The sequence below is a fragment of the Nicotiana tomentosiformis genome, chromosome 2 (assembly GCF_000390325.3).
Source record: "Nicotiana tomentosiformis chromosome 2, ASM39032v3, whole genome shotgun sequence".
Classification (NCBI taxonomy): Eukaryota; Viridiplantae; Streptophyta; class Magnoliopsida; order Solanales; family Solanaceae; genus Nicotiana; species Nicotiana tomentosiformis.
The window spans coordinates 129,192,920-129,204,219 of record NC_090813.1 but is presented as its reverse complement, the minus strand read 5'-3'; the positions used below and the strand labels follow the sequence as shown (position 1 = coordinate 129,204,219).

Genomic DNA, 11,300 nt, shown 5'->3' with positions numbered 1-11,300 from the left:
ATATATAGTGGCATATTCCCTCACTACTAGAAAATGCCCATTTTTCGATCGCCAATTTGTGACTGGAAAAATTCAATTGGAGTTTCCGACCGAAACGGTTGAAAATTTGGTAAAACATATATTTACTTTTTTTTAAAATAATTTTAAGACTGACACTGTGACTGGATCCGTCAAAAAAATTGGCGGATAAAACCGCGAAAGTTTTTTGCGATATTTTCGACCGTTTTTGTCGGAAAATAAAAAAATAAAAATTAAAGATTGCGACCGAATCTGTCGCAAAGTGAAATTAATTGCCGCCTGACACCTTTGACTTCGTTGACTCACATGTACGACTGATTTGGTCGAAATATTTAAATATTAAATTAATATTTGCGACCGATTCGATCACAAATTCTTTTAAAATACCTGCTTTTCCCGAAAATATTTCATTTTCTCCTCTTTCATCGCTCTTTCTTTTTCCCTCTCCTCCCAGCTCCTCCTCCCCCCCCCCCCCCCCCCCCCCACGGTGGAACCCTCCACAGGTGCCATTGAAGACAAAGGTAATGTATTTCGTTCTCTCATTCTCTCTATCCCTCCTCCTCTCCTGTCCTCTTCTTCTCATTTTCCTTTTTCAATTTTTTTAGGAGAGGCGGTCGGGCAGCAATGGTGTGTAGCAGCAGCGACAACGATGGACTCCGACGACATTGTCTTCCTCTATACTCAGCGGCAGTGTTGTAGTGGTCCAATTGCAAGGTTAGTATAATTTTTATTAAAATTATTAATTTATTCAAGTACTTAGAAATTTATGCTAGAAAATAGATTGATTTTTAATTTTGTAAAATTTTGTGTGTTTGAAGAGTCTCCTCATGAATGACATGATACTGAGCCTTAGGATCCCATGTGTATTTTTGAGTGGAGTAGTTTTCTTGTAACGATCATTCATAATCTTTTGAACAAATTTGTCATGTGGAGTTTCACTTGAGAATAGAAATTGCTTTGATATTTCAATAGTATTGTTGGGCAAACAAACATGATTTCTTGCATTTTGAATTGGGAGGCCAGTGATATTGCTTTGATATTTAGTTTTCCTTTTACCTCTCTTCCTCTTAGTAAAAAATATTCATAAATGATAGTAATAAAAAAGAATATATAGTTTGTGAAATTTGATGAAGCACGATCTAGTGAATCGCAATCACTTTAATAAAAGAGATTTTTGAGAATATGATAAGAGGATAGGTAATACTAAGCTAATATTTCTACTTTTATACCTATACAAATAGAAGCCTTTGAAATTAAATTATTTAAAATTGGATTTTTAAAAATTAACTTATTGTGTAATGCTATTTAACCTTTCAAAATAAGAACCTTTAAATAAAATAATATTTAACATTTTGTGTAGATGGAATCATCCGAATCGTACGGGGTTGCGCGATGAATTTATAGAAGGGGTTGCTAGCTTTATTGTTAAGGCAAAGACACTTGATGATTTCCTTATCGAAGGGACGATTAGGTGTCCCTGTGTGAAATGCAAGTGTCTTATGTTACTGGTGCCCGATATTGTCGTTGTTCATTTGCATAAGAAGGAGTTTATGAAAAATTATTATGTGTGGACTGTGCATGGGGAGAGTCATGCTAGTGTAGATGATGTTCATTTTTAGAACTCATTTGGTGGTGAAGAAGGTAGTCCCATAGGGGAGAATATTAATGTTGAAAATTCTAGATTTAATGAAATGATGGGGGATGCTTTTGAGATGTTCCCGAGGGCTCAATCCGAACCAAATAATGAGGCTAAGAGCTTCTTCAAACAGTGAGAGGAAGCTAGTTGTCCGCTTTATGAAGACGCAGTGTTGTAGTTAAATTACTAAGTATTAAATCGAATAATTCTATTTCTCAAGCGAGCATGGATTCTATCATTGGCCTTATGAATGAACTTAATCCGACCAAGATTGACTTGCGCAAAGATTTTTACACGGTAAAGAAATTGGTTTTCAAGTTAGGTCTTTCATCGGAGAGGATTGATTATTGTGAAAAAGGTTGCATGTTATTTTATAAGGATGATGCAGCTTTAGAAAATTACAAATTTTGTAACCAGACGCATTACAAAGAAGTCACAAATGATAAACAGAAGAAGGTTCCAGTGAAGGCGATGCACGACTTATCCCTTATACCAAGGTTAAAGAGGTTTTACGCATCAATGAGTTTCGCTCCTCATATGAGATGGCATTATGAACATAGAAGGTCAAATAGTGTGTTATGTCATCCGTCAGATGGAGAAGCATGGAAGCATTTTGATAGGGTGTTCCCAGACTTTGCCGGTGAACCGAGAAATATTGGGCTGGGATTATGTGCTAATAGATTCACTCCATTTGTAGTGTCTGCTGCACCATATTCATGTTGGCCAGTATTTGTTACGACGTATAATCTACCGCCTGAATTGTGTATGACAAGTCAATATTTATTTCTAACTTGTATTGTTCCAGATCCACGCAATCCAAAATAATTGATTGATATATACATGCAACCCCTATTTGATGAGTTGAAGTTATTGTGGCATGAAGGTGTGGAAACATATGATGTATCAACTAAGAAAAACTTCAGACTCGGTGTTGCTTTGATGTGGACTATAAATAATTTTTCTGCTTATGGAATAATGTCCGGGTAGTCAGCTGCCGGAAAGTTAGCTTGCCCGACTTGTTTGGAAGACACAAAGGCATTCACTTTGAAACATGGAGGCAAGAACACATGGTTTGATTGTCATCACCACTTTTTGCCAACGGATCATGAGTTTAGGAGAAATACTAGTGCATCTATGAAGAACAAAACTGATTATGAGGAGCCACTGCATGTCTTGTCACCTGAAGAGATTTGGAATAGAGTTAGGGATCTACCCAAGGTAACAGAGTATCCATTGCCTAATAAGATATCGGGGTATGGTGTAACACACAACTGGACAAAACATAGCATTTTTGAGGAGTTGCCTTATTTGAAGAACAATCTTCTTCGGCATAATCTTGATTTCATGCATACCGAGAAGAACTTTTTTGATAACTTGTTTAATACTATGATGGATGTAAGAAACAAAACAAAAGATAACTTGAAGGCAAGGATGAATTTAAAAGAATATTGTAGGCGGGCTGAGTTATACTTGACATACATGAACAACAAGATTCAGAAGCCTAAGGCCAGTTACACGTTCACTTTGGATGAAAGAAGAGAGATTTGTGATTGGGTTAATAATTTAAGAATGCCTAATAAGTATGCATCAAATTTATCTAGGTGTGTTGACATGAAATAAGGGAAGTTGACGTCTATGAAAAGCCACAACTGTCACATTTTCATGGAATCTTTGATGCCTATTGAATTCAATGCTTTGCCTGATAGAATATGAAAGACCATCATACAGATATGCTTATTTTTCAAGGAGTTGTGCTCTAGCACATTGAGGGAGGAGAACCTAGCTTACATTGACAACAACATTCGCTTAACTTTAAACAAGTTGGCAAAAAGTTTCCCGCTTGATTTTTTCGATGTGATGGAACATCTTTTAATTCAGCTTGCGCAAGAGGCATGGCAATGAGGGCTAGTTCAATGTAGATGGATGTATCCCTTCGAGGGATAATTATCTATAATCATTAATCCTTATGTGTTTTATTTTAATATTATTTCATCTCAAAATCGTGTTATGCAGGATGATTGGCAAATGTAAGAGGACCGTGAATAATAGATCAAGGGTTGAGGGATCGATACGTGAGGCATATCTGGCTAGAGAAACATCTTATTTCTGTTCTTATTATTTTGAACATGATGATCCATGTTTAATAAATAGACCTGATCGGCATGATAATGGTGGCAATATCGATCCATTTGCATCACCCTTGTAACTACCCGGCTGATCATTTTAAGAAATTGAGTCCGGATCGGTCGTTTGAGGTCATGAGTAGCTTCACCTAGTATATTATGACTTGCGTGGATCATCGGCTCAGGTTTTTGAGTGGTTCGAAAATGATTTTAAGTGGTGACTCTCATTTGAGAAGCTCGAAGTTGAAGGAATTGACCGAGTTTGACTTTTTAGATATTTAACCTCGGATCGGAGATTTGATGATTCGGGTAGGTCCAGATGGTGATTTTGGACTTGGGCGTATGACTGTATTTGCATTTGGATGTTTTTAGAGGGTTTCAACGTCATTTGGCAAAAGTTGGCAATTTAACGGTTTAGAATTTTTCTAAGTTTGACCAGAGTTGACTTTAAGGCTATCGGGTTCGGATTTTTATTTCGGGACTTGGAATAGTTCTATTTCTTCATATGGAAATTTCCTGCAAAATTCGATGTCATTTGGAGTTGATTTGTTATGGTACGAACGCTTGGTTGCTTCTAGAAGTTCTTGAAGTTCATTAAGATTCTCATACGTTTTGGCGCTCGATTTGTGCTTCTAGAGGTTATTTTGGTATTTCGATTGCACGAGCGAGTTCACGTTAGGTTTTTAAACTGGTGTGGGTGTTTGGTTTGGAGCCTCAGGGGCTGGGAGCGAGTTTCAGATTGGTTTCAGATTGATTTTGTTGAATTGTTGAGTGTTGGTACTGATTCGATCGCATTTGCGATGTTTTGTTTGTAAATGCGACTACCGTATTTTTTAGGTATTCCTCGCATTTGCGAACCTGGGCTGCTGGGGGAGGGATCGCATTTGCGAAGAAATGATCGCTTTTGCGAAGCCTGTAGAGTTCGCTTTTGCGAACTCTGTATTGCATTTATGATGAAGTCCTGGGCTGGGTAGGGTCACTTTTGCGACAAACTGGTCGCTTTAGCGAAGACCCGTGTCTGCATTTGCGACATTTTCTGTCTCATTTTTGAAGGCGTCAGAATTGTTCAAGCTTCGCTTTTTCGAGTTCGCATTTGCGAACCCAGTGTCACAAATGCGACATCTGCAGCTTGCTTATAACTGAGCATTCCGAAACTTAGCTTCATTTTATCATGTTTTGAACCCTAACCTCGATGGGAGACAATTTTGTGGAAGGAGCTTCATACCAAACCATTGGGTAAGTGCCTCTAATCAGTTTTCAATTATATTTTATAATTATACATTAGATTTAACATCAAATTCATGAGAATCTAAGCGAAAAATTTGAGGATTTTGTCAAAGTTTTGAAAAATGAAAATTTGGGATTTGTGATTCGAATTGGACTCGGATTTGGAAACAAAACACGTATATGGACTCGAGGGTCTATGAGTAGTTAAGACCTACCCTTGGACCTGGAGTTTGACCGGACGGGCCCGGGACTGACTTTTTGTTGACTTTGTTTAGAAGTTGTATAAAGATCATAGCTTTGTTTATTGAAATTATTTTCTCTTGCATTGTTTGATGTATTTAAGTCGTCTTTGTCTAGATTGAGCCTAGCGGAGGTGAATTTGTAAAGGGAAAAGCTAATTTGAGTACTGATTTGGCCGAATTGAGGTAAGTATCTTGCCTAACTTTTGGTGGGGGAAACAACTCCTTAGGATTCGAGTTGATTATGCTAAGTGTGTTATGTGAAAGCCGTGTACGCAAGGTGACGAGTGGGTACACGTACTATATGTGGTATTTGACCGGTTTAGGTTATCTAGACTCTTTCCATGCCTTTGAGTGAATTGTCATGACGTGTTATGTCTCTCATCGTTAATCTACTCTTATATACTTTATTTGATGTTGTTAGCACTCACTGTACTTCTTACTTGATATTTTACACTTATATGCTTTAGTTGAAGTTGTTGTCTTCCTTATTGTCTTGTGACCTCTTAATTGTTGCGTTCCTTCCATGAATCTGTGCTTATCTGCTACTTGTTTTAATTGTTGTAATTTCACGCCTTAGTTGTCTCGTGCTTCATTTGTCCTGTCATTTTTGTAATATTTGTTGCGTTCCTTGATTTTTACACGATTCCTTCATTGCCGTGTACTCATACCCTATGATTGTAGAAATTCTTGTAAATTGAGTATTGGATTGTTGATGGTATTGATTTATTTATGGATCGGTGTGATGACCCAAAATATCATCTTTAAATCTAATAATCAATTATGTATTCTAATACCTCAAAAAGCACTATTTGTCACTCCTCAACATGCGTGCGAAGTCCGTAAAATTTTTCGAAAATTTTTTATGTGAAAAATGGTTTTATCTGTGAACTAGAGCCATAAAACTCAGTTGAGTTGACTTTGGTCAATATATTGAGCAAACGGACCCGGATCACTGTTTTGAAAGTTTCGGTAGGTCCGTATTGTGATTTTTGACTTGGGCGTATGCCCGAAATTTAATTTGGAGGTCCCTAGCTCAAGTTATAATTATTTAACGGAAACTAGTAATTTAAAGGCAAAAGATTTCCAAGTTTGACCACGGGGTTGATTTTTTGATATCGGAGTCGGAATCCAGTTCCAAACATTTTTATAGCTCCGTTATGTCATTTATGACTTGTATGCAAAATTTGAGGTCAATCGGACTTGATTCGGTAGGTTTTGGCATCGAATGTAGAAGTTGGAAATTTCATAAGATTAAAGTTTTAAGTGAGTTCGCACAAAAGCTAACTTCAAAAGAGTATAAATCTCATGATATGAAGTTGTGTATAGTGTATTACCTATCAAATGAAAGATCTTCGAGTCTAGTTTCTAACGCTTCAAACCGTTCATCATTTGAACATTCCTACAAGAAGTTATGACCAAATTACCAAAGGCTGACAGAATACGATTCTGCGACCATTATGCAATCGCAAAATAGTTATACGACCGCAAACTGGTTGCAAAATGGTACAGAACAGCCCAGTTCTGGGCACCGAATTATACGATCATTTTGTGACCCGAAGACCAATTGTGCGGTCCATTATGCGACCACATACCTGTTTTCGGAGGGGTAATTTTTCTATTTTCATAACCCGGCCCCATTTTGATAAATAGGCTTTGGAATTTATTTTGGGGAATTTATTTGATGATTTTAGAGAGAAGTGAGAGTGTTCTAGAGAGAGAAAGTAGATAAAGTGTCTTGTTCATCAAATTCTTGTCCAAGCCTTGAAAACCAACAAGAAATTCCTCAAGTTCTTCATCAAAGAGGTAAGGTTCTAACCCCTAATCTTCAATTTCGAGTTTGGGTAATGATGGGTGATTAAGAGTATGATTCTTGGGGTAAGTGTTCCTTATCCTATATTGATTATATTTCATGATTCTATACTCATTTACATCATGAATCCGTGAATTTAGGGAAGAAAAATCAGATTTTATAAAATCTTCCAAAAACGAAAATTTAAGATTTGAAGGTCCATTTGATATCGGAATTGGATAATTTTATATGGTTGAACTCGTAATGGAACGAGTGTTTGGATTTTGCGAGTTTTTTTGGGATTTGAGATGTGGGTCCCACTATCAAATATTTGAATGAATTTCGAATTTTTATCCAGAAAATTAGTAAATTCATATGGAATTAATTCCTATGATTCGTATTGAGTAAATCGAATTGTTTGTGAATAGATTTGAAGCATTTGGAGATAAATTTAAAAGGAAAAGTTGTGGTCGAGTAATTGATTGGAATTTGCAAAGCGAGGTAAGTGTCGTGGTTAACCTTGACTTGAGGGAATAGAACCCTTAAATTATTTGTTATGTAAAATGCATGTGAACGACATATAGGTGAGGTGACGAGTGCCTATACGTCGTCAAATTAATTGTTTGCCGGTTTACTTGAAAAATCATAAATTATTTTAATTCATAAATTAATTATTATAATAATTATTTCTCTCTTATTCTTTGTCAATTATTAATTATTGAATTCCTGCATTAATTGTTCCATGCTATTTGAATTATGTGTTTTAATTGTTATTTGGCATTTAGCATATTAAACATTAAACTGCATATTTCTCCCTGATTTCCATAATAATTTTCTATTTGTCATTCTTTGTTTCATAATTAAATCATAATTATTGTATGCTTGTTGTCTTATAATTTTATATTAATTGTTACATTTATTGGAAAAATTTCTTCTACAAGAATTGGTAAATGGATATATTGGAGGATCGGGTTACACGCCGCAACAAAATTGATTGAAATGGATATATTGGAGGATCGGGTTGCACGCCGCAACAAACTTATTAAAAAGTCCATATTGGAGGATCGGGTTGCATGCCGCAACAGATTTATTAAAAAGACCTATTGGAGGATCGGGTTGCACGCCGCAACAGACTTATTAAAAGTCAATATTGGGGGATCGGATTGCACGCTGCAACAGACTTATTAAAAGTCAATATTGGGGGATCGAATTACACGCCGCAACAGACTTATTAAAAAGTCCATATTGGAGGATCGGGTTGCACGCCACAACAGACTTATTAAAAGTCAATATTGGGGGATCGAACTGCACGCCACAACAGACTTATTTAAAAGTTTATATATACTTGATTGAAATAAATATATGACAGACTTGATTAAAAGGAATATATTGGGAGAGCGGGTTGCACGCTGCAACAGAATTGAATGTGAATATTTTGTGAGAGCGGGTTGCATGCTGCAACAGATTTGATGGAAATGATAATTGGTTACGACTGCTGAATTGGCTTCAATTATTATAAATGAGTTACCTGATTTATTTCTATTATTTGTTGTTGTTACCAATAGTGCGTACAGGTTAATGTAAGTGACCTGCCTTAGCCTCGTCACTTCTTCGTCGAGGTTAGGCTCAGCACTTACCAGTACATGGGGTCGGTTGTACTGATACTACACTCTGCACTTCTTGTGCAGATTTCGGAGTTGGTCCCAGCGGCGTAGCGTAGACTTGCTCGGATATCAGCTACCCAGAGGACACTTGAGGTATAACTGCATGGCGTCCGCAGTTCTGAAGTCCCCGTCTATTTTACTTTATCTGTGTGTTTATTTCCAGACAACTTTATTTTATTCAGACCTTTATTTGTATTATTCTAGAAGCTCGCGCACTTGTGACACCAATTCTGGGATGGTATTTAGACACCGTTAATTTATTTATGTATTATTCACTATATTTCAGAGTTTACTTCCACATTTGTTCTTTGTTATTAATAAATTTAGAAAATATTTTTAAAATAGATAATATTATTCTAACATTGGCTTGCCTAGCAAGTGAAATGTTAGGCGCCATCACGGTCCGAAGGTGGGAATTTCGGGTCGTGACAGTTGGTATCAGAGCACTAGGTTACATAGGTCTCACGAGTCACGAGCAAGATTAGTAGAGTCCGAAGGATCGGTACAGAGACGTCTGTACTTATCTCTCAGAGGCTATGGAGTTTAGGAACAATTTCACTTCTTTCATTCCTTATCGTGCGGCATTGATTTATCTTGAAACAAATATCACATATTCCTTTGTATCCACTCGTGTATGACATTGCGCACTCGGTATCAGTTATGCGTCGACGGTTCGTGATGCTGCAGATGGACTACGAGAGAGCCAGAGATGCTCAACATTGCCTCAACGTGTGGTTCCAACTGAAGATGCGGACGTATTGAGAGATCAGCTAGTGAATCATATGAGGAGTGCAACAGACCTTGGCATCTGGTTGATTTATACGAGCTGTGAAGGTTATTATTGTGGATCATCGGACGTGGTGAACTATGACTTCGTGCCAAGTGGGGGGAAGTCCACTATCAATGGATGGATTGCGGGGTCATGTGTTATATCAGTTTTGGCCTGAAATGTATATATGTGGTACTGAAAGGTTCCCCAAAAATTTACACGTGTTTAAGGCCTGAGATTTTGTAGAGGATAAGGTTGGGACTTGCGGTATATCCGCCTACTTAATAATCCTATACTTCAGTACCAAAGGAGTTAGAGAAACAACTTTAAATTTACAGAATGTCTACTCAGCGTGGACATCATGGTTGCGAATTTTGGAGTGCTTCGGAGGAAGTACATCGGTTGATGAGATTCTGGGCTATGTGGTTTGTGCTAAGATTTGCATGTATGGAGCTCTACTTTTGTGATCGTTGTGTATAAATAGGGGTAAGGGTTACCTGTGAGAAGAATCGAAGAGTATGTTAAGAAATGGGTCAGCTCAACAGTGTTGAGTCAACATTACAAAATAAGAAATTGGTCTTGGGAGAGGTAATTCTCCACAGGTATCTGTGGCAAGCCTATGAAGAGGGCAGACCAGCCAATGCAACACCGCCCACTTGGCTCAGCTCTCAGAAACGCTTTTGAAAGAGTTTGTTCCCGGACTCTCCGTAATACATGGCGCATAGGGTTTGAATGATTGCGTCAGGTCACCATGACGGTGTCATAATATTGCATCAGGTTCAATAAGTTAGCCCGTCATATTCCTACTTTGCTTCCTACAGCCAGAGAGTGAGTCCACAGACTCATTAAAGGACTCAATTATAATTGTAAATTTTGTACGACTTGGGAGCTACAGGCTAATACTTCATTTCCGTTAGTGGTAGAAATTGCCAAGATATTAGAATGTATTCGGGGTGAGGAAAAAGGAAACTAAGGAGACCAAGACGTCTCAAGGTTCTAGGGGATTCAATGGATTCTACTCTGCAAGTGTAAATCATTATGGCGGGAGCTCGGGCAATCGACCAGCCCAGTCCGCACATCGGATTACTCGGGGTGCTCCAGTAAGTTCTTTTAATGCACCATCGACATGAGTTTCCTACAATGGTTATTCCAGTTATCTAGCACAAACTCAATATGAGCAGCCAATCCCGCAAAAGGGGTTGTTATGAATACAGTGATACTAGGCACATCATGAGAAAATTATCCCAAACTTGGGAGAGACATATTTCATCAAAGCACTCATGCTACGTGCCCCGTTGTAGTTACTACACCACCCACACGACCAGTTAGAGGTGGAGAACAGGCGGGTAGAAGGCGTTCTAGAGGTGGAGACCCAGCCGTTGTTATATTTGTTTTATGGAATGGCGGAGGTCATTACATCAGATGGTGTCGTTATAGGTACGACCTCTATTTAAAATAAAAGAATAATTTCCTTAACTTAATTCGGTTCTGAGTATCAAGACGAGTCCTTCTATTATGCTGCACTTATGAGTGAGCTTCGTAGTTCTATAATCTACTTGTGTGTTTACTCCTGCTGGGAGGTTTTATGGAGATAACTACGCCTATCATTCCATGTTGGTCTCTAATAAGAGTTGTGAGGCTAAAGGTGGCTTTCTGTTACTCATTTCGGTAAGTTTTGATGTAATTTACGGATAATTAATTACAAATTGTGAATTATATGCCCTACCAGTGTGGGGTTCATTATGTGTTGTGATTTTATTTAACGAAAGTTATTTAAAAGGAGAAAATGGAAAGTTTCGATTGGCAAGATGTGCATATTACTTGGGATTCAG

At 37.7% G+C, this 11,300-nt stretch overlaps 1 long non-coding RNA gene across 2 annotated transcripts; it reads left to right on the top strand.

Annotated features, from left to right (window-relative positions):
* The first annotated feature begins 455 nt into the window (after positions 1–455).
* Positions 456–8,997, top strand: LOC117277758 (uncharacterized). 2 transcript variants are annotated; one of them, XR_011414238.1, is made up of 4 exons: positions 456–539; positions 624–732; positions 5,362–5,429; positions 8,724–8,997. It is a non-coding gene; the product is annotated as an uncharacterized lncRNA (long non-coding RNA). The 2 variants fall into 2 exon arrangements; XR_011414237.1 differs by lacking the exon at positions 5,362–5,429.
* Positions 8,998–11,300: the final 2,303 nt, after the last annotated feature.